Here is a 20,253-nt window from a genome sequence, read left to right on the forward strand (position 1 = left end):
CAATTAGGTACCAAATGTATTCAGAATCAGTCATGCTCTTTGTGGATTGTTGGACAACAGAGAGACACCCATGAAGTGCTAAGAGTGGAATCTAAAAAGACCATACTTTATTTGGTTAAAGATACACAGGGCATGATCTAAGTTCTCGCTTAAAATTAAATCCAGACAAATACCATGAAAGATAAATGGGCAAAAGATATGAACAGAGCACAGAAGAAGAGAGATAAGTGTCTGATAGACACATGAAAAAGTGAGAAAGAGATAAAAATGAAAACAAAAGTAGAATATTAGATTGCCATAATTTAAAAAATGACAATACACGGCATTGGTGAGGGTGAGGTGAAGTGAACATTTATACTGAGTAATGAGAGTATTAATGGGTACAACCATTCTGTAAGGTAATTTGTATCAAGAGCCTTTAGAATGTTCATACCTTTTCCCAGTATTTTCATTTCTGAAAACTTATTCTCAGAAATGGCCACGAATGTTTATATCAAGAATGTTCAGGGCCAGCCCCATGGCTTAGCGGTTAAGTGCACGCGCTCCGCTACTGGCGGCCTGGGTTCGGATCCCGGGCGCGCACCGACGCACTGCTTCTCCTGCCATGCTGAGGCTGAGTCCCACATACAGCAACTAGAAGGATGTGCAACGACACAACTGTCTACTGGGGCTTTGGGGGAAAATAAAAAGGAGGAGGATTGGCAATAGATGTTAGCTCAGAGCCGGTCTTCCTCAGCAAAAACAGGAGGATTAGCACAGGTGTTAGCCCACATCTGACCGGGCAAGAGAAACAATAGAAAAAATAAACAAATGGGACTACATCAAACTAAAAAGCTTCTGCACAGCAAAGGAAACCATCAACAAAACGAAAAGACAACCTAACAATTGGGAGAAGATATTTGCAAACCATACATCTGATAAGGGCTTAATCTCCAAAATATATAAAGAACTCATGCATCTCAACAACAAAAAAACTACCAACCCAATTAAAAAATGGGCAAAAGACCTGAACAGACATTTCTCCAAAGAAGATATACAGATGGCCAACAGACACATGAAAAGATGTTCAAAATCACTAACTATCAGGGAAATGCAAATCAAAACTACAATGAGATATCACCTCACGCCTGTCAGAATGGCTATAATTAACAAGACAGGAAACAACATGTGTTGGAGAGGTTGTGGAGAGAAGGGAACTCTCATACACTGCTGGTGGGAGTGCAAACTGGTGCAGCCACTATGGAAAACAGTATGGAGATTCCTCAAAAATCAACGATAGAACTACCATATGATCCAGCTATTCCACTGTTGGGTATTTATCCAAAGAACTTGAAAACACCAATTTGCAAAGGTACATGCACCCCTGTGTTCATTGCAGCCTTATTCACGATAGCCAAGACTTGGAAGCAACCTAAGTGCCCATCAAGGGACGAATGGATAAAAAGCTGTGGTATATATACACAATGGAATACTACTCAGCCATAAGAAACGATGAAATCCAGCCATTTGTGACAACATGGATGGACATTGAGGGCATGATGCAAAGTGAAATAAGTCAGAGGGAGAAGGTCAAATACCGTATGATTTCCTTCATTAAGTAGTAGATAATAACAACAATAAACAAACACATAGGGACAGAGATTGGATTGGTGGTTACCAGAGGGGAAGGTGGGAGGGAGGAGGGTGAAAGGGATAATTGGGTACATGTGTGTGGTGATGGGTTGTAATTAGTATTTTGGTGGTGAACATGATGTAATCTATGCAGAAATAGAAGTACAATGATGTACACCTGAAATTTTTACAATGTTATAAACCAATGTTACTGCAATAAACAAAAAATTAAAAAAATAAAATAAAATAAAAAAAAAAATAAAATAAAATAAAATAAAGCACAGGTGTTAGCTCAGGGCTGATCTTCCTCACACACACACAAAAAAAAGAATGTTCATCATAGAAGCATTTACAATATGAAAAAATAGAAACAACCCAAATCTCTGACAAGAGGAGACTGGTAAAGTCATGCAGGATCTATACAGTGGAGTGTTGTGCAGCAGCTGAAAACCATGTATTCAGTAACTATTAAGTAAAACTGGGCAAAGCGTATGCCATGAGAAAAACTATAATTTTAATGGTGAAAATAACTGTAAAGTTTCCATCTGTCTATCTGTGTAAAGAGAAAAGATTGAAGGGATGAAAATAGTCTATCAAGGTGTTATGGTTTTGTTCCTAAGTGGTAGAATTATGGGCGATGCTGTGTTTTCCGGACATTCTATTTTGAAAATCTGTTACTCTTATACTTTGCAAAAAGAAGTAACAGTGCTTGAATCATGTTTACATGACTGAAAAGGAAAATAGTGTTTGGCCTCCTAAAAGTGACAAAGTCTGGTGGTTGAAACAGACAGAATGCGAGGTGGTGGTGTTAGTGCGCTTCCTTGTAGCGTTTTAGTCCATCTGGGGAACCAGGAAGAGAACAACAAGACTGTGGGTCACCTTCTTGGTCTTGACCAGTCCTTACCCGAAATATGCAGACCGGAGGAGGCAGCCCGTCTACACGGGTGAGGGTTGTTTTTAGGAGGGTGATTGTCAGCCTCTTGGAAGAAGTTTGAACGCAGCTTCTTTGTGCCCTGAGTTCCATTCTGCCTTCGCCATGATCACTTGCAGGTGCCCACCTGGAGGGAACACGCCCTGTACAGCTCCAGCTGAGGCAGGTCTGCCCTTGTCAGTCAGCTGTGAAGGCAGCTGTGGGTCCTCGTGGCCCCTAACCGGCAGCTTGGCAGACCCTGGTTTCCACTGACATCGCCCACACCCTGGTGTGCTCTCCGAGGCCTTTTCCTCGTGGCATCTTACGCTGCTGTCTAACTTCTTTTGTAAGCCCTCCTAGTACTCCTGTGAGAGGAATAAGCATTTTAAATGGCAGGAGGAAAGAGAACGAAACAGCTCTTCTTCCTTCTCTTCAAGAAAAACCCTGCTGGCTACAGTCCTTTTTGTTTTTTTAGCATGTCTCTCCCTTTTCCCTTCTCTCCCAAAAATATGTTTCGCAGTTGGTTTGTGAAAACTGGTGTGAGCTGCAGCAGCCTCGCATACGTGGCCTTCCATCTGTAGCTGGTCTGCACTCTGTGCCGTATATTTAGAATGCCTGCATTAGTAGTGTTCCGTGTGCTGTTTACAGAGGAGCTGCAAAGTCAGATGGAAGACCAAGGCTATTGATCAGGATTGGCTTCTGAATGGTGTTGGCTCTCATCCTCGAATCCCTAGAAGTTAGAGATGTTTCGGGGACATCAAAAGAACAGATGGTCTGCGAAGGCAGCTGGCCCATGTAGTAATTAGTCCACAGAGGCAATTGGTCATTTTCTGAGCTTGGAGCAGAATTTCGCGTCTGTTTCTGCCACTCAAGTTGTGGACAGAGGCTTCAGTTAGAACTCGTAAGGCGGGGAAACGTGTGTAAATGAATCATCACAGCTGAGAGAGAGCAGCTCAACTTGGATTTCCAAGTAAAAGGTTCGTAGCAGGAAGATGGAAGGAGAGTTTTGTGGTTGTTTTTAATTTAAGATTGGAGATATTCAACTCTGTTTAATAGGGCTAGGGAAAGATGTCATCAAGGGAGCCAGTGAAAATACGAGACGGGACACTTGGTGGTGCAGATCCTACACACTCCTCTTTCATAGCATTTATGTCCTGTGATTGCTAAGCTTTCTGAGTCCCCCACTAGACTGAGATGGGGGACCATTTCCCATGGCACTTTATAGCCCTAACACTAAGCAGAGTGCCCAGTACATAGACACTGATAAATGTTTGTTGAATGAATAAATGAACTCACAGAGGGTGTAGGAACAAGAGCACGGGTAGAGGGATTGGCCTTGCCCAGGAGAAGGGAGAACACTTCCTTTGAGACTGGGGAAAAGGATGGCTCTGCAGAGTGATGAGTCAATTTTTGCTTACTTGATTTTTCTTCTAAGAGAGAGACTTGGAATTTAGAGTCTGAACACATAAAAATAAGCACTGTATTATTCACTAAATGTTTGACAGTGATGATTTCATATGACACTTTTATTCCTCCGTATCTCTGTATATTTTGATAAGCGTCTTTAAGGTAGAAAACTAATTTAGTTGTTTGGCATTTCTATTTCAGTAATCATCCTGGTTCTCTCACTTGGTCCGTCTTCCCTCTCTCCTGAGGACACCCTCTTCCCACTGCGATTCACACCACTCTTTTTGCTATTAACCTGTCTTAGGTGACCTGGCCTCCCCATCTCTCATCTCCATGCTCTACCTGTAGGAGATACATCTTCTGCCCTTCCAGTGGGGGCCATTGTTTCTTCTTGGACATATACACACAATCATAACTGCATATAATTAATTTCAACAATCTTGGCTCCGTGTAAAATGAAAACCCTCCAATTCTGTGACTTGTGGGCAGGTAAAAGGGTCCTACACTCAATTCCAGTGGTTTCCGTACACATCCAACAAGCAGTTCTCTGACACCAGCGGGGTGTCCTACAATTCAACTCACTTCTGATGCTATCTTCCTGGAGACAGCGTCAGATACCACAGTAAGGGCTCAGTCCCACAAGACTGCCCCACCCCACTTCAGACACTAGTCACAAGCCCAAGTTATCACCTGTGCTTCTCAGCAACCTGCTAAAGATTGGAGGTTCCAGTGACACCCTCCTTGGGTTCGGTTAATTTGCTAGAGCAGCTCACATAACTCAGGGAAACATTTTACTTACTAGATTACCAGTTTATTGTAGAAGGATGTGATAAAGGATACAGATGAACATCCAGATGGAAGAGATGCATAGGGCAAGGTACATGAGAAAAGATGTGGAGCTTCAATGCCCTCTCTGGGCACGGCATTCTCCCAGCACCTCCACCTGGTCACCAACCTGGAAGTTTCCTGAACCCTGTACTTTTGGGATTTTTGTGGAGATTTCATCACATAGGCGTAATTGATCATTAACTCCATTTTCAGTCCTTCTCCCTTCTCAGGAGAATGGGGAGTGGAGCAGAAAATTGCAAGCTTCTAATCAAGGCTTGGTCTTTTTGGTGACCAGCCCCATCCAGGAGCCACCCTGCGTCACCTCATTAAGAAAAAACACACTCCTATCACCCAGGAAATTACAAGGGTTTTAAGAGCCCTGTGTCAGGAACCAGGGGTCAAAGACCAAATGTTAGAACCAAAGATGCTCCTAGTGTTCTTCTTACTAGGAAATAACAAGGGTTTCAGGAGCTCTGTGCCGGGAAACAGGGACAGAGACCAGTATGTTTTTTATTGTCTCACAGTGGGGAACATTTATTAGATGATCCCATCCCTGTGCCTTCTTCTCTCATAAGTTTGGCTTTGGAGTCAGGCTGCCTGGATTTAAATCTAAGCTGAGCCATATAACTAATTGTGTCATGTATACAGGGTGCTTAACCCCTCTGCTCCTCAGATTCTCGAGCTGTAAAATGGACATTATTGATAGCTCATGGGGTTGTTGCAAGGAATGTATAGGTTAATGCACATAACGCTTTTATAGCAGTGTGTGGCACAATAAATGTTGATAATTATTATTACTGTTTTTGTTATTTGTTGGCAGGCCTGGGGAAAGCATTTTTAGAGCCCCAGAAATTTTTTAGACTCCTTCCCTGGCTCCTCATACCCTCCTGAATTATAGTTGATTTTCTCTAAGACACTATTGACTCATCTCCAAAATATTGTTTAATATAAGCATAATTAAAAGTTTTTCAGTGAAGAAGTTTTGAGAAGTTTTCTTCACAAAGTTAGCCTTCTGGTCTAACCCAGTGTTAATATTGTGGTTATCAGTGGTCATATTGAAAATGTCTATAGTCGATTGATCATAGTTTTTGTGCATTCAGTATCTGTTGAGGTGAGCAAGTATCTTTTGGGAAGTGGTTGATATGGAGAATTTTGGATCTAGGATGAATATCAGTATTCATTCACATTTATTTCAGCATATCTTGGAATGTGAGTTTTCTTCCTTTCTCATTTCTTTCTTTGGGCTGCTGTGTTTGATTCTAAAACTCCAAGCCTTCTTTGGCCAGAGAGCTGGATGATTTCATAATCCCTACAGTATCTTCCTAATTAGAATCCTGTTAAGAGATGGATAGCATAGGGAGGATATGGCAGTTGGCATGTGAAAAGACACTTCTGTGCTGAGAACTACTGTGGACAGCAGACATGTTCCAGGCCACTTAGCTGAAGCTGCAGGCAAATTTGTTCTCATCTGTTGGAGTTTATGAACAGCTGAGCCTTTCAAAGCCTGACCATTTTTCTTGTCTGGAATTTTACTCTTTATTCTTATTGACTTTCCATTCATCATGTTAATTGCTATTAGATGCTTGTTTCTCTGACCCAGGGCTCCTTTGTTTTGCCCTTTGCACTCAGTGAAGACTCTGCTGTGGTCTTGACACGTGGTGACCCCTTCCTCCACCTTGGGCAGGGTCTGAGACCTCCCTGTCGTGGGGACAAGGTGTCCAGTGCTCTTTGTAACCGGTTTGACTAAGCAAGAGCAGCAGTAAAAGAAACTCATCCTTTTCTCTCCAGACACCACAGCTACTGTTGGGAGGTGAAATGATGATCTCTTTTGGGTGTGGGTGGGAGTGAAATTCTTTGTCTTTTTAACGCAATACAGTGTTTTAGGATATAGTGTATTTTATAGTACTTTTCAAATATTAGCATGATAGATGAGTCTCTGGAGAAGATCATGAGTAAGTATTAAAGCACAAGCTTTCAGGAATAAAATTTAAGATCTTTAGAGTTGTCAGCTTGAGAAGAAATTGAGGTAATCCTTCAGAAGAGAAGCATCATATAAAAGTGTGAGTTTGCATCTGACTGTGGGTTGACTTTCTTCTCCCAAAATAATGGTTAAAGGATTTCTCTTTGCCTTGGCTTCCTAAGAGGACGTGTAGTCGATCCTGAGACCCAGGCACACAGGCATTAACTAGTAGATAGCTTTTTCATTCCCATTCATTCAACAACATTCTTGAGCATCCACAATGTGCCAGGCACTGTTCCAGGTGTTGGGGGCCTAGAAGTGAAAACCCACACAAGAAGCCCAGTTCGTGGAATTTGTGTTCTAGTTGGGGAAGAGAATAAACATAAACCTAAATGAGCAAATTATGTAGTAAGAGAAAAGGTGATTCCCTTTATTGGGGAAAAATTAAGGAGTTTAAGGGGAGTAGAGGCTTCTGGGAGAATATTATAATCTTAAAATAAGACAGTCAGACTAGGCCTGGTTGAGAGGGTGACATCTGAACAGAGACTTGAAGAAGGTGAGGAAGCAAGTCATTCATGCATCTGGAGGAAGAAGGTCCCAGAGGGCAGGAGCAGCTGGTGCCCTGGCTCTGGGCAGGAGCCTGCCTGGCATGCTGGAGAGTCCTGTGAGAGGCCAGTGTGCCGGGGCAGGGGTGAGGCGGAGAGGAGAGGATGCAGTCAGAGAGGGGAGGGGCACATGTGTGACCGTTCTGGGGACTCTGGCTGTTACCCTCAGTGAAGCGGGAAGACCCTGACTGGATTTAAGCAGAAGGGTAACATGATCTGACTTAAATTTTGAAAGGATTATTTTGGGTGCTGTGTTGAGAGTCAGCTGTGGCAGACAGGGTGGAAGCAGGGGGCCATTAGGTGGCTGTCACAGTAACCAGGCAGGAGATGGCAGTGGCTTGGATCAGGGTGGTGACAGTGGAGGTGGTTAGCAGTGGTCAGATCTTGGGCCTAGTGTGAGGTTGGAATCAGCGTGGTTTGCTAGTGGATGGATGAGGGAAAGAGACAAGTCAGAGATGACTCTGGGGATTTTAGAGCAGCTAGAAGGGTATGCTGCTATTAACAGAGGTGGAAGACTGTTATTATATGTATGTGTGTGTGTGTTTTGGGAAGAACAGAGGTCTGTTTTGCAAATTGCAGGTGTCTTTCTGATGTCTAAACTACATGAAGCTTGTTTTTTGAGGAAATCATAAGAAACATACTCTAATAGTAGATTTTCTAAAAAAAATCCATACGCAGACACACACGCAAGATATGTCCTGGGAAGGTAGACCCCTGTGTAACTGATGGTGGTCGTCGTTGGTTTCTAGGGCTGCCATAACAAAGTGCCATAGACTGGGTGGCTTAAACCACAGAGATTTATTTTCTCACAGTTCTGGAGACTAGAAGTCCAAGATCAAGGTGACACCAGGTTTGGTTTCTCCTGAAGCCTTTCTCCTTGCAAATGCCCACCTACTCGCTGTGTCCTCACAGGGTCTCAGTGCACGCACATCTGTGTTGCCTCTGTGTGTCCTGATCTTCTCTTCTTATAAGGACATCAGTCAGATTGGATTAGGGCCCACCCTATCTGCCTCATTTTAACTTACCTCTTTACAGGTCCTATTTCCAACTACAGTCACATTCTGAGGTACTAGGGGTTAGCGTATGAATTTGCGGGGGACACAATTCAGCCCATAACATCTTTGGTATCTGGGAATCTGGAGGCGTTGTCTTATTAGACTGTCTTGCAGTCAGGGGAAATGACTCCTGAAATGAGAATGTTAGTAGTGTTCCTCATATCAGATTAAAATACAAGTCTATTAAAGGACAGTGTACTGAAATAAATGCTGTTGCTGTGTATATTCATTTCATTTACTCAGTAATTTGTTAAGTACTTAGGAGAGTTAGGCACTGAAACAAAGATGGATAAAAGAGTTTCCCTACTCTAGGTGGGCAGCCGAGTCATCAAGTGATCAGAGACAGTGAGAAGGTGCTGTTTTAGATGACAGAGATCACGTACAGATTACATGGGAGCCCATAGCAAGGAAGGGCGTCAAGCCCACTCTTGTAGAGTGTGGGAAGGATTGGTTCCCAGAGGAAGATATTCTGCACTGACTCTTGAGGGATGAACGGGAGCTGGATAGGATGGCAGCGGGGGCCGATCACGGCAATATTCAAAGCCCTAGAGATAAGGCAGAGCTTGGTGAGTTGATGGGGCTGGAATCCATTTTGACTGGAGCTTTGAGTTTGGGGTCAGGGTGTGTTGAGATGAGGCTGGGCATGTCACTGAGAACCAGATGACGAAATGCTTTAGCTTTACGTGCTGTCGGGCTTTGCCTTGAGGACACCAGGGAGCCACTGAAGGGGGCTAAACAGAAGGGTGATACTGTCAGAAATTAGAAATATTGCCTTGGCTGCTCTGTGGAGAATGAATTAGAGGGACTCAGCCTCGAGGGCCAGAGATCTATTGTAGTGACTCAGGACTGAGGTGATGCTGGCCCCATCTGCAGCAGCAGAATTAGGTATAAGAGAAGCATGCAATTCCAGAGGTGATGATTGGTTAGAGAATAATAATAGCTGACATGTATATAGAGCTCCCTGTGCGCCAGGCGTGGTGTGGAGAGGGAGCAGTTCCGGATGAGTCTCAGGTTTGGGCAGATGCTGGTGCCGTTCACTGCTGCTGTGAGGAGAAGAGCAGGACAAGGGGAGGTGGTCAGCCCAGTTTTGGTGGGTGATTTTGAGGTGCCTCTGGGACACATAAGGGGAGCTGGCCAAGACAGTTGGAATATGGGTTTGGAGCTCAAGAGAGAAATCAAGTTTGGAGCTGTAGAGTTGGGACTTTGTCTTGACATGAGTACAGCCATGTTTGGCCGCTCCATTGACCTACAGCCACCAGCACAAAAAGAAATATAAAAGCTGCTTTCTGCGTGGTGGGAACTGGCCCTTCTCCCACGGAGAGAGTTGCAAGTTGTAACATTTCAAGGCTCTTGGAGCGTCGTAGCACGGGGTGGACTGGCCATCTGTGCCGGGCTAAGACGATAACCAAAGAAAACAATACACGTACACAACTACTGGGCTGGGACGTTAGCCAAGGGGCTCAGTGCATGTACGCCACTGATAACCATTTTGTGCGTGGGAACACTAGATGCTTGCTCTGCAAACTCTGTAACTGCTTATATAAACTGCTGGAGACTGAGACCCAGTGAGAGTTCCACCTGTGGGAGGGATGCCTTGCCCAGGACGTGTGATCCTTGCCCAGCCGTGTCGATTGACAGGACTCTCCCGGCAGTGGGGCGTGGATGTTGTGAGTAATTGATTTACTGTGAAGTAACTGATTTGATGTGTTCTCTTTTCGGTCAACCTGGTGTTTCTCTTTCCGGTTGATTTGTGTCATTTCCCTTCAGTTGATCTGGTGTTTCCCTTTCCGATCGATCTGATGTTTTTCCCTCTTATTATATGACCTATTCGGATCTGCTGCTATCTCAGCCGATGTGGATGTTTTCCCTTTCCAGTCGAGCTGGTGTTTTGTCCCTCTTATTATTTGACCTATTCGGATCTGTTTGCGGACTATCGCCTTTACTATCCTCTATATGATAAAATATACCTTCGGTCCATTTGTTTGGAGTGGAAAGTGTCTTTTACATCTCCAATCGAGTCCCCGAACCTCTCATAACATAATTGGCGCAGCAAGCAGGGTTCGATTAAGGAGATGGCTTTCCTGTTCAAACAAAAGGTAACTAAAGCCAAGGTGGAAGAGATCCCAGGATGGGAGGACCCTCCCTCTTGCACTCTGGCTGGGGAGTGGGCTCATAGGTCAGGATTATGTGAATCTTGGGATGTTCGTCTGCGAGATATGAGTCATTGGATGTGACCAAAACTTTACAGACAGTAAAAAAAAAAGAGATGATGTTTCTTTTCTGACACGGCGAGGTTGGTGTTTATTGACTGCTTATTGTCGGGCTATGGAAGATAGGGATAAAATACAAGGGAGAAGCTACTTTTGAAAAAAGAAGTTTCAGATTTACAGTCCCGGCTGATGTCACCCCAAAAAAAACTCTTTCCTTGCCATGAGCCTGGCATTCTAGTTTTATTTGGCCCCTCTTAAGTGACAAATAGAGAGCCTAAATATGTATCCAATAATAATTTGGCGAGCCAGCCGGGAGGCTCTTTGTCCGTGGCTCGGTGGCCCTGGGCTGGGTGGGATGTCCTGGGAAACAGTCCAGCAGCTGCCTAGGTGATTCGCCCTAGGGACTGCTCCCAGTGCTTTCCATCTGACCTGGCATTGCTGACCCTGGGCGCATTTTTCTTATGACAGGGAAACAGGCTCTAGAATTATTTGTTTGTTTGTCTATTTGTTTGTTTGTTTTTGCTTACACCAAAAACTCCCTTCCCCTCCATCTGGAGTCCTGTCTCTTTAAGAGGCAGGGCTATCCCTACTGGAGTGGGAATAATTGTAAAACTTTTACCCGGAATCTGTTAGATGCATCTATCTGTTCTGTTTGGGATCCCATTTGACTATCTGTTCTGTATGTTTGTAATTTTGAAGGGGGGAAGTTCCATCTGTCCCCAAGGAGAGCCCTCTGGGCCACCTCTTGGCTAAATGGGCTATATTCAGCTAGGAGCCCATATCCAAGAAGATAATTTTTTCTTGTAACACCACATGGCCACAATATTCCATAGACTCCATAGAGGAAAAGTGGCCAAAATGGGGCAATTTCAATTTACCAAAACTGATGTATTTGCTTATGCAATTGGAAAAAGCCAGCTAAAAAGTTAAACCACTAGTGGGAAGCCTATTTTAATCCTTTGAGGTTTTTAAACAAAATCAGGAATACTGTATTGCCTCTTTAAGAGAAAATAATTAAGTAATTAAACATGCCAGCAGCCTAAGCTGAATCTGCTGCTCCTCTCCCCTCTCTTGCTGAGTTTCCCTGCTTCAACTCCCCCGGAATTCCTGTTCTAAAATTAAGCAAATAAAAATAAGTAAACTTTTGAAGTAATTTGAAATTGGGATGGCTATTCTGGAAAATCTGTTTCAGATGAGTTCACCTTAAGGGACACCCTTAAAAGAGAGGATTCAAAACCTCTCACGATGAAATACAATCTTTAATTAATACACAGAGACTTCTAAATGACAAAGTTATTTCAAAAACAGCTTCCAAAATCTTTTTGGTAACTTGAAGCTTTAGAGTTTTGCTAAATTAAATTGATAAAAACTTATTGAGTCTCTGGGTCATTCCCACATAAGATAAAACATTAAAAATTGGTTACTAAGCATAGATTTGTCTGCCTTTGGTTTCTTATCTCAAAAAAACTAAAAGATGCTTACGTTTATTGATAAACGTGTTCTATGCATGTTAAGAAATTTTCTGTGAGAAAGTACACATTTCTGGAAAGTCTGTATACAAAAAGCAAAACGTCCATAAAAAAGATATAGAAAATAAAGATATTTTTATTTATTTTATTAAAAAAGATAAATTTGTCCTAAAGTTCTAAAAAAAGAAAAAAGACATGGGACAAATTCTAAATGTAAAAAATAAGTGACAAAAGGTTTATAAAAGTAAAACCCTGAGGAGTTTTGCACATGGTCAAGTTGGCTCAAGTAAGCTGATAAAAAATTAAAATTTGACTTTCTCTCTTATAAAGGTAATTTTCTTAAACTTTTAGTCTGCTCTTTATATAGAGATTAAAAGATGTTCTTTTGAGTAAGTCTATATAAAGACAAAACACCTATGTTTTGTTAAAGTAATTTCCTATGTTCAAAAGGACTGAAGTCTCTCCCTTAAGGTTTCTGTTTTTGTTTTTTGACTGTTTTAACTCTCTGTTTGCCTTTAACCGTTTCTCTTGTCAACTTGATTAAATAAATAACTAGGCATTGTTTCCTATTTGACCAAGTGTTTTAAAATCTTTGATATTTTTGATAAACTTCTGCCAAAATTAAAGTTTTTTTGACTTAAAAAGAAATTATAAAAAGACATATGATTATGATACTAAAATACAATTGTTACTGTATTTCATGTTAATGATCACAGTTCTTTAATTTCTACAAAACAAAAGTATAACTCTTATGCTGATCAGCTGGTGCAAAGTCATGCAACGCACAACCCAGGCTTAGCACAATGGGTCCACGAAAAGAGTGGACACTTGGGAAAACAAACTTCATACAGGTGGGCACAACAAAGGGGAATCCTTGTCACCCATGATGATATTGCCACTGCAGTAAAACAATGTCAGTTATGCCAACAGTTAAATAAACGGGGAGTTCCACACCCCTACCAAGGTCATATCCAAAAGGGATTATTTCCCACCCATACCTGGCAAATAGATTTTATTAGACCATTGCCAAATTCTTGTGGATATACTTATGCCTGCACTGCTGTTGATACATATTCTGGTTATTTATTGGCTATGCCAACTAAAGTGGCCACCCAACAGAGTGCCATAAAATTATTAGATACAATTAAGTTATATTATAAAACACCAAGGCAAATTCAGAGTGAGAACGGTTCCCACTTTACAGGTAAGTTGATTCAAACTTATACCAAGGAAAATTATATAGAATGGATTTATCATATACCTTATTACCCCCAAGCTCTGCAGGCCTCATAAAACGAATGAATGGATTGCTTAAACAACAATTGAGAAAACTCAGTCATGGCTCATTAAAGGGGTGACACAACCATCTAAGTACTGCTCCTCTATCAAGGTTATTACCAGCAAAAATTACAGAAGTGACCACTGCCACCCATAAGTTTATGACCTTAACCTATTGGCCCTTGACTCAGTCTGCTAAACTGCCTTTTTGTGCCACGGCCAAAGCGGCTGGATTGGATTTATCTACTGTTTATTCTATTCAATTGCCCCCTAAGAAGCAGTCTACAGTCCCTACTGGGATAAGGATACAATTTCCCAAAAACACCTTTGGTTTATTAAAAAAACGCTCTGGACTGGCAACAAAAGATAGTGATGTACTAGGAGGAGTTATTAATTCAAATTACCAAGGAAAAATAAAATTTATATTATATAATGGTAGTGACACAGTACTAACTGTAGAGTCTGGGAAACAAATGGAACAATTATTGGTGCTTCCCCTCTTGACTCCAAATGTGTCACAAGGACAGCCTCCAAGTAAATTAACTAAAAGAGGAATGCAAGGATTTGGGTCTACAGATGGATAAAAACCTGGAGCAAAAGTATGGGTGACACATCCACCCAATGCGACTCCCCGTGCCGCAGAAGTAGTGGCCCAAGGTCCCACTGCAACACTCATAGTTATGTATCCAGGAAATAAAGAGTTATATCATGTTTTTAAAAATTCTGTTTTTTTGCATGAATAGATATTCCTGCTATGTTCACTATGCTGTGCTGCACCTCCATGTCTGCTGCAGACCTACACACCAACTAATGTCTCCGTAGGACAACCTTTGACCCTGTATTGTTAGACCAACTGCTCTACACCAGTGGGACCTATAACCTGGACTATGAATGGCCGAGAAATTTGGTCTCAGAAACATCAAGCAACTTCTCAATATAAGATAATTTTTTTATTACCCTGCCTTCTGCTACCCTCTGTGATGGGGGCTGGTCTGGACTTCTACAAGCTAGTTTGTTAGGCCTAAGTGTTACCTTATCTAATGTTATCTTTGATGCTGTACATGATTTACAGGATCAAGTTAATAACATTTCATATTCTAAGGAGTTATTTGGTTACCTTGGGGTTTGGGTCCTTTATTGTAAAATAGTTTTATAATTATTATAATCATTGGATTTTGGATTCTTGGATATGCCTTATGTACTTGTGTACGAAGTTTATTGTCTGTACATATGGTGTCTTATGGTTAATGGAGACGGCCACGGCCGAATATGTTTTGACATGAGTACAGCCATGTTTGGCCGCTCCATTGACCTACAGCCACCAGCACAAAAAGAAATATAAAAGCTGCTTTCTCCGTGGTGGGGACTGGCCCTTCTCCCACGGAGAGAGTTGCAAGTTGTAACATTTCAAGGCTCTTGGAGCGTCGTAGCACGGGATGGACTGGCTCTCTGTGCCGGGCTAAGACGATAACCAAAGAAAACAATACACATACACAACTACTGGGCTGGGACGTTAGCCAAGGGGCTCAGTGCACGTACGCCACTGATAACCATTTGTGCATGGGAACACTGGATGCTTGCTCTGTAAACTCTGTAACTGCTTATATAAACTGCTGGGGACTGAGACCCGGTGAGAGTTCCACCTGTGGAAGGGACGCCTTGCCCAGGACGTGTGATCCTTGCCCAGCCGTGTCGATTGACAGGACTCTCCCCGCAGTGGGGCATGGATATTATAAATAATTGATTTACTATAAAATAACTAATTTGATATATTCTCTTTTCGGTCAACCTGGTGTTTCTCTTTCCGGTTGATTTGTGTCATTTCCCTTCAGTCGATCTGGTGTTTCCCTTTCCGATCGATATGATGTTTTTCCCTCAATGACCTATTCGGATATGTTGCTATCTCAGCCGATGTGGATGTTTTCCCTTTCCAGTCAAGCTGGTATTTTTTCCCTCTTATTATTTGACCTATTCAGATCTGTTTACGGACTATCACCTTTACTATCCTCTATATAATAAAATATACCTTCGGTCCATTTGTTTGGAGTGGAAAATGTCTTTTACATCTCCGATCAAATCCCCAAACCTCTCATAACAGACTTATTAGGGTGTTGATACAAATTTAAACTGTAGAGATGGATGAGATTCTCTGGTGGTAATGTTTAGAGTGAAAAGAGACCTGAGATCAGAACTCTGGGGACCACCCACAATTGAGTGATAGGCTGAGGAAGGGGCATCTGTGCAGGAGACTAAAAAGTAACAGCCAGGGAAGTAGGCAGAAAACCAGAAGAATGTGGTACCTTGAAAGCCAAGGAGAGAGTGGCTTAGTGGTTAAGTGCGCGCGCTCCACTGCTGGCGGCCCGAGTTCGGATCCTGGGCGCGCACCGATGCACCACTTCTCCGGCCATGCTGAGGCTGCGTCCCACATACAGCAACTAGAAGGATGTGCAGCTATGACATACGACTATCTACTGGGGCTTTGGGGGAAAAAATAAATAAATACATAAAATTATTAAAAAAAAAAAAGCCAAGGAGAGAAAGCAGTTTTTGATGGAGAGAGTGGGCATTCACATCGAATGCTGGTGAGATGCAGAGCAAGATAAGAACTTAGTGTCTATTGGATTTAGCCGCAAGAAGTCATTGACGACCTGGGGTGGTGAGAACATTTTTATTGGTACGGCAGGGCAGAAAAAAGATTGCACTGGGTTGAGGAAAGGAAGGAAAGGAAGGAAAGGAAGTGGAGTCCTGAGATATAGACTACATATCCAGAACTGCTCTGTCCAACACAGTAGCCACTCATCATATGTGGCTATTTAAAATGAAAGTTGATTAAAATTATATTTTAATTTTAATTAAAATTAAATTTTTATTTAATTAAAAAAATTAAATTTATTTTTTTAATTAAATTTTTTAATTAAAAAAATTTAATTAACTTAATTAATTTTAATTAAAATTAAAAATTCAGTCCCTCACTGTCACTAGCCACATTTCAAGCACACAGTAGTCGTTTCACAGCACAGATTGCGAATGTTTCCATCACTGCAGACAATTCTGTTTGACAGTGCTGATCTAGAAGCTGAGCAGTGAAGGAGGGGAAGACGTGGAGCAGCAGCTATTCTGAGCTCTGTTTAGTATGTGTCTGAGGGTAGTTGTGTGTGTGTGTGTGTGTGTGTGTGTTAATGAGAGAGACATGAGGTATTTAGAGTTGGTGGGAAACAGCTCATGTGTGAATGCGTGTGTTTGCCTCTGTCCAATCAGGTAGCTGGAGTGTATAGAAAAAAGATCCCCTCCATTCCTTCCAGCGTTTTGATACCCTTAAAAAATTATTTTGAATACTTCTAGGTGTGTTAAAAAGTTTACCTGGGAAGATAAAGGATTGTTTTATCCCTGCATCTCCATAATTTTTAGCTTTGCACGTAAAATGGGGTTGATACGTGTTTTTTGAAGTCAACTCTGAGTTAGTATTGGGGCATCCGTGTTCTAGTGATGTAGTACCTTGCATAATCACTTTGCAGACATGTGCCGAGTGCTCTCTGTGCTCCAGCTACAGTGCTGGACGTTGAGGATATAGACATGAATTTTGACTATAAGAATGTATTTGAGGGCCGGCCCCGTGGCTTAGCGGTTAAGTGCGCGCGCTCTGCTGCTGGCGGCCCGGGGTTCGGATCCCAGGTGTTCGCCGACGCACTGCTTCTCCGGCCATGCTGAGGCCGAGTCCCACGTACAGCAACTGGAAGGATGTGCAGCTATGACGTACAGCTATCTACTGGGGCTTTGGGGAAGAAATAAATAAATAAATAAATAAGAAGATTACCTTAAAAAAAAAAAAAAAAAGAATGTATTTGTGTCCCCGGTTTTGTACTCTCTTTCCCCAGGGTGATTCTAAGGTCCACTTGGTTGCTGCCTGTGCTGTGATTTGGCATGAAGGGGAGTTTGCAGCCTTGCTGAAGTTTTTGGGCAAGGAGTTCACTAGAGACCTGCAACGTTGTATCTCCTAAGGTCACACCTGTCCACAGGTGTTTACTGAGCCCCTGCTAAGTGCCTTCCCATTTGTTAAGCCCTAGGGTGTAGCAAAGATTTTAAAATAAGGTAAAATCCCTACTCTAGTTGGGAAAATGAGACATTGTAAACACATGAAGATAAAACAGAACAGTGATTAGTAAGGTGCTGACTGGGCGTGTGGGGCAGACCTGGAGGGCCAGCATCCAGGGCACAGAAGGGGCTCAGCAGGCTGGAGTGGTGGTCAACAAGGCTGGTAGGAGTAAGTGTGATTGTAAGGAGTGATTGTGGCTAATAAAGGCCACACATCAGAATCAGTCTCATTATAAGGCTAGTGTCTGATTAATGACAGCCTTTAAAATTTGAAAAAAGAATTTTGACTTGATGTTTCCAGCAATGGGGAACATTCTAGGTACTTGTGCAGGGAAATGACCTGACGAGAGTGGAACTTGCTAAGAGCACGGACCTAGCGTACCTCCCTAATGTGCAAGACCAGGATAGCTGAGAGCCGGGGTGGATGCACTGGTCTTGCCTGCCTTGACGCTGTGTGAAAACTCCAGTGTAACTAAGAGGAATGAAGACGCCTCCTTTGTCCTCCCAAGGTTGTCAGGGTTGCTCTAACCTCACAAGTAACTCCTTGCTGGGGTAAGCTTGGTGGGGATGTGAAACAAGAAGGGAAACTGTTTATAAATACACACTTTACTCCTCAGCGCTAGACACTCCAGATCCCTAAATTACTCAGAGAATTAGAGATTCCCAGTGATGCTTCAGCGTCTTTGCTCTTTGCTAGGTTTGTATAAAATATACTACTTGTTTCCTAATCGGAATTTAAGAAGGAGGCAACTGAAATATGCATTGAGTTATTTATAATTCAAACTTAAGAATATAAGCCTACCATTTTGAGAATTATTCTTTGAGGGCTCTGCTACAAAGAGGTATCGGTCATCCTATCGTTTATATCACATCTGCTTCTTTGAGAGTCCCAGGGTGCAGGGAAAAGTTCTTTCCCAAAGAGAGACTTTAGTGTGGTTCACGGGCAGGAATCTTTTTGACCTTAGGAAATGTGGCTCTCCCCTCAGGTCCTTGTTAAATCTCACAGCTTCAGAGGGTCCTTAACGAGGAATCCTAAACGTCCTGGTTTTCTGTATCTGCCTCTGCACGAACGTCCCTTAATTCTGGATATTTGCCTGGTTATAACAGCACTTCTTACACCTGTTGAACTGTATTCCTCTTGTGTGGCACCAGATTGCTTTATAGGCCTCACCTACTGTGGTTAAGATGTCATAAGCATGTGAAGGAGAGTAAGACAGAATTAATGAGAAAAATGAAGCATGAAGTATCCAGATTTTACCATACAATAACAATGGAAGAAAAAGAAGAAATTCAGCTGTATCAAATTATTATTGCTAAAACCAAAGGCCAGCCTGCAGGGCACCTGGACTACTGGCCCACAAATGGCACTTTGAGAACCCCGGTTGAGTCTTCCAGTCATTAGAGACCTTTCCTCATGGTCTACCTGGAGAATAGACTCTCCTACAAAGGAGGACAGAGTGTGGAGTCTTTTTCTTGATAGCTGTGGCCCTTGAGGTATCTTATTCTGTGTCAGTGACAGCTCTGATGACTGTCATCTTTATTGGAACGGATGGCGCCCTGGACCCGGAAGACGACTTTTACAGATGAGTCCTCATCCCAAAGTATAATATTTTCTCATGTCTCCTCCCAGTGCCATCTCCTCACGTCGTAACACCCACATCTCACAAGGGCAGTCATTTCTAAGACCATTTACACTTTGGGGTTTTCACTTTGCATTCCACGTCTGCGACACCATCGAATAAGCCATCCTCCAGGCAGTCACCATTTCCCTTTGCTCCCAGTGTCTTCCTCTCGTAGAAATGTCCACCGTCCAGACACTAACAACCTAAAATGGATTTTATATAACTGGAAATCAGGGCTTATCAAGATCGTTGCTGTTACACACATGGCAAAGATGCGCCATGTGCTTCAAGGTCCTTTTTAGGAGAATAACGAGGGCTGGAAGCTCTTCTTGAGTTCAGTGTTATTCACTCCAGTTTCCTCTGAATATTAGGCCTTTGGGGGATAAACGCCTCTGTCACATTAGGCCGCCGCAACATTAACGCTCCTTTACTGATGCAATTTAGAGTAATAGAGTAAATCAGGGGTGGAGAAAGGGGACGCATTATTTTTCTCGTTACTTAACTCCTAGAATCATTCCGAAGAGTCCCAGTGCCCCAGGACTGCCCGGGAATGACTTTGCCTCCATTTGGGAATCACTAGGTTGTGGAAGCATTGAAATCACTTTCCCTAAAGCCATGCTCTCTAACCTGGCTGCACATTACAACCTCTTGGGGCGTCTGGGCGAACTACAGACTAATTAAATCTATCTCGGGGGGTGGGCCTGGGACATAAGTGTTTTTAAAGCTCCCCAGGTGATTCCAGTGTGCATCCACAGTTGCAAACCACTGCTTTAAAGGAGTTGCCAGATCCAGAGCTGGAACAGCCTTACAGGTAATAGTTCTCAAGCCTGTGCCTGTTCAGGGGCTGGTCCCTGGAAATTGTGATGCTCTGTGTGGAATGTCAAACCTATTTGACCTTCTCTCTTTAACTGGTATGTGACCTTCATTTTGAGGGGAACTGAAGTCTTTCTTCCCCAAATAATATACTAGCTAACACTTACTGAGTGCTTAAAATAGTTTGTATAGGTGCTGTATATGTCCTTCAATCTTTACGACAACCCCATGAGATAGGTCTTTTATTATGATCCTTCTTATTTTACAAGTGAGGACACAGAGGCAAAGAAAGGTTGAGTCACTTGCACAAGATTACACAGCTCGAACTTGAACCCAGGCCCCCTTGGTCTGGAGTCTGTGCTCTGATCTCCTGCCTCTCAGTCCACACAAGCA

The 20,253-nt window shown here is 42.7% G+C and overlaps 1 protein-coding gene and 1 long non-coding RNA gene across 13 annotated transcripts in view; both read left to right on the forward strand.

Annotated features, from left to right (window-relative positions):
* The window catches only part of CSGALNACT1 (chondroitin sulfate N-acetylgalactosaminyltransferase 1), a 348,572-nt gene that overhangs the window by 266,889 nt on the left and 61,430 nt on the right, over window positions 1-20,253 (forward strand). The window lies entirely within an intron of this gene.
* LOC147913370 (uncharacterized) lies at window positions 1,468-15,369 on the forward strand. Its single transcript, XR_015548856.1, has 2 exons — window positions 1,468-10,043; window positions 14,077-15,369. It is a non-coding gene; the product is annotated as an uncharacterized LOC147913370 (long non-coding RNA).

This window comes from Ceratotherium simum, chromosome 28 (assembly GCF_057802395.1).
Source record: "Ceratotherium simum simum isolate JZ-2026a chromosome 28, ASM5780239v1, whole genome shotgun sequence".
Classification (NCBI taxonomy): Eukaryota; Metazoa; Chordata; class Mammalia; order Perissodactyla; family Rhinocerotidae; genus Ceratotherium; species Ceratotherium simum.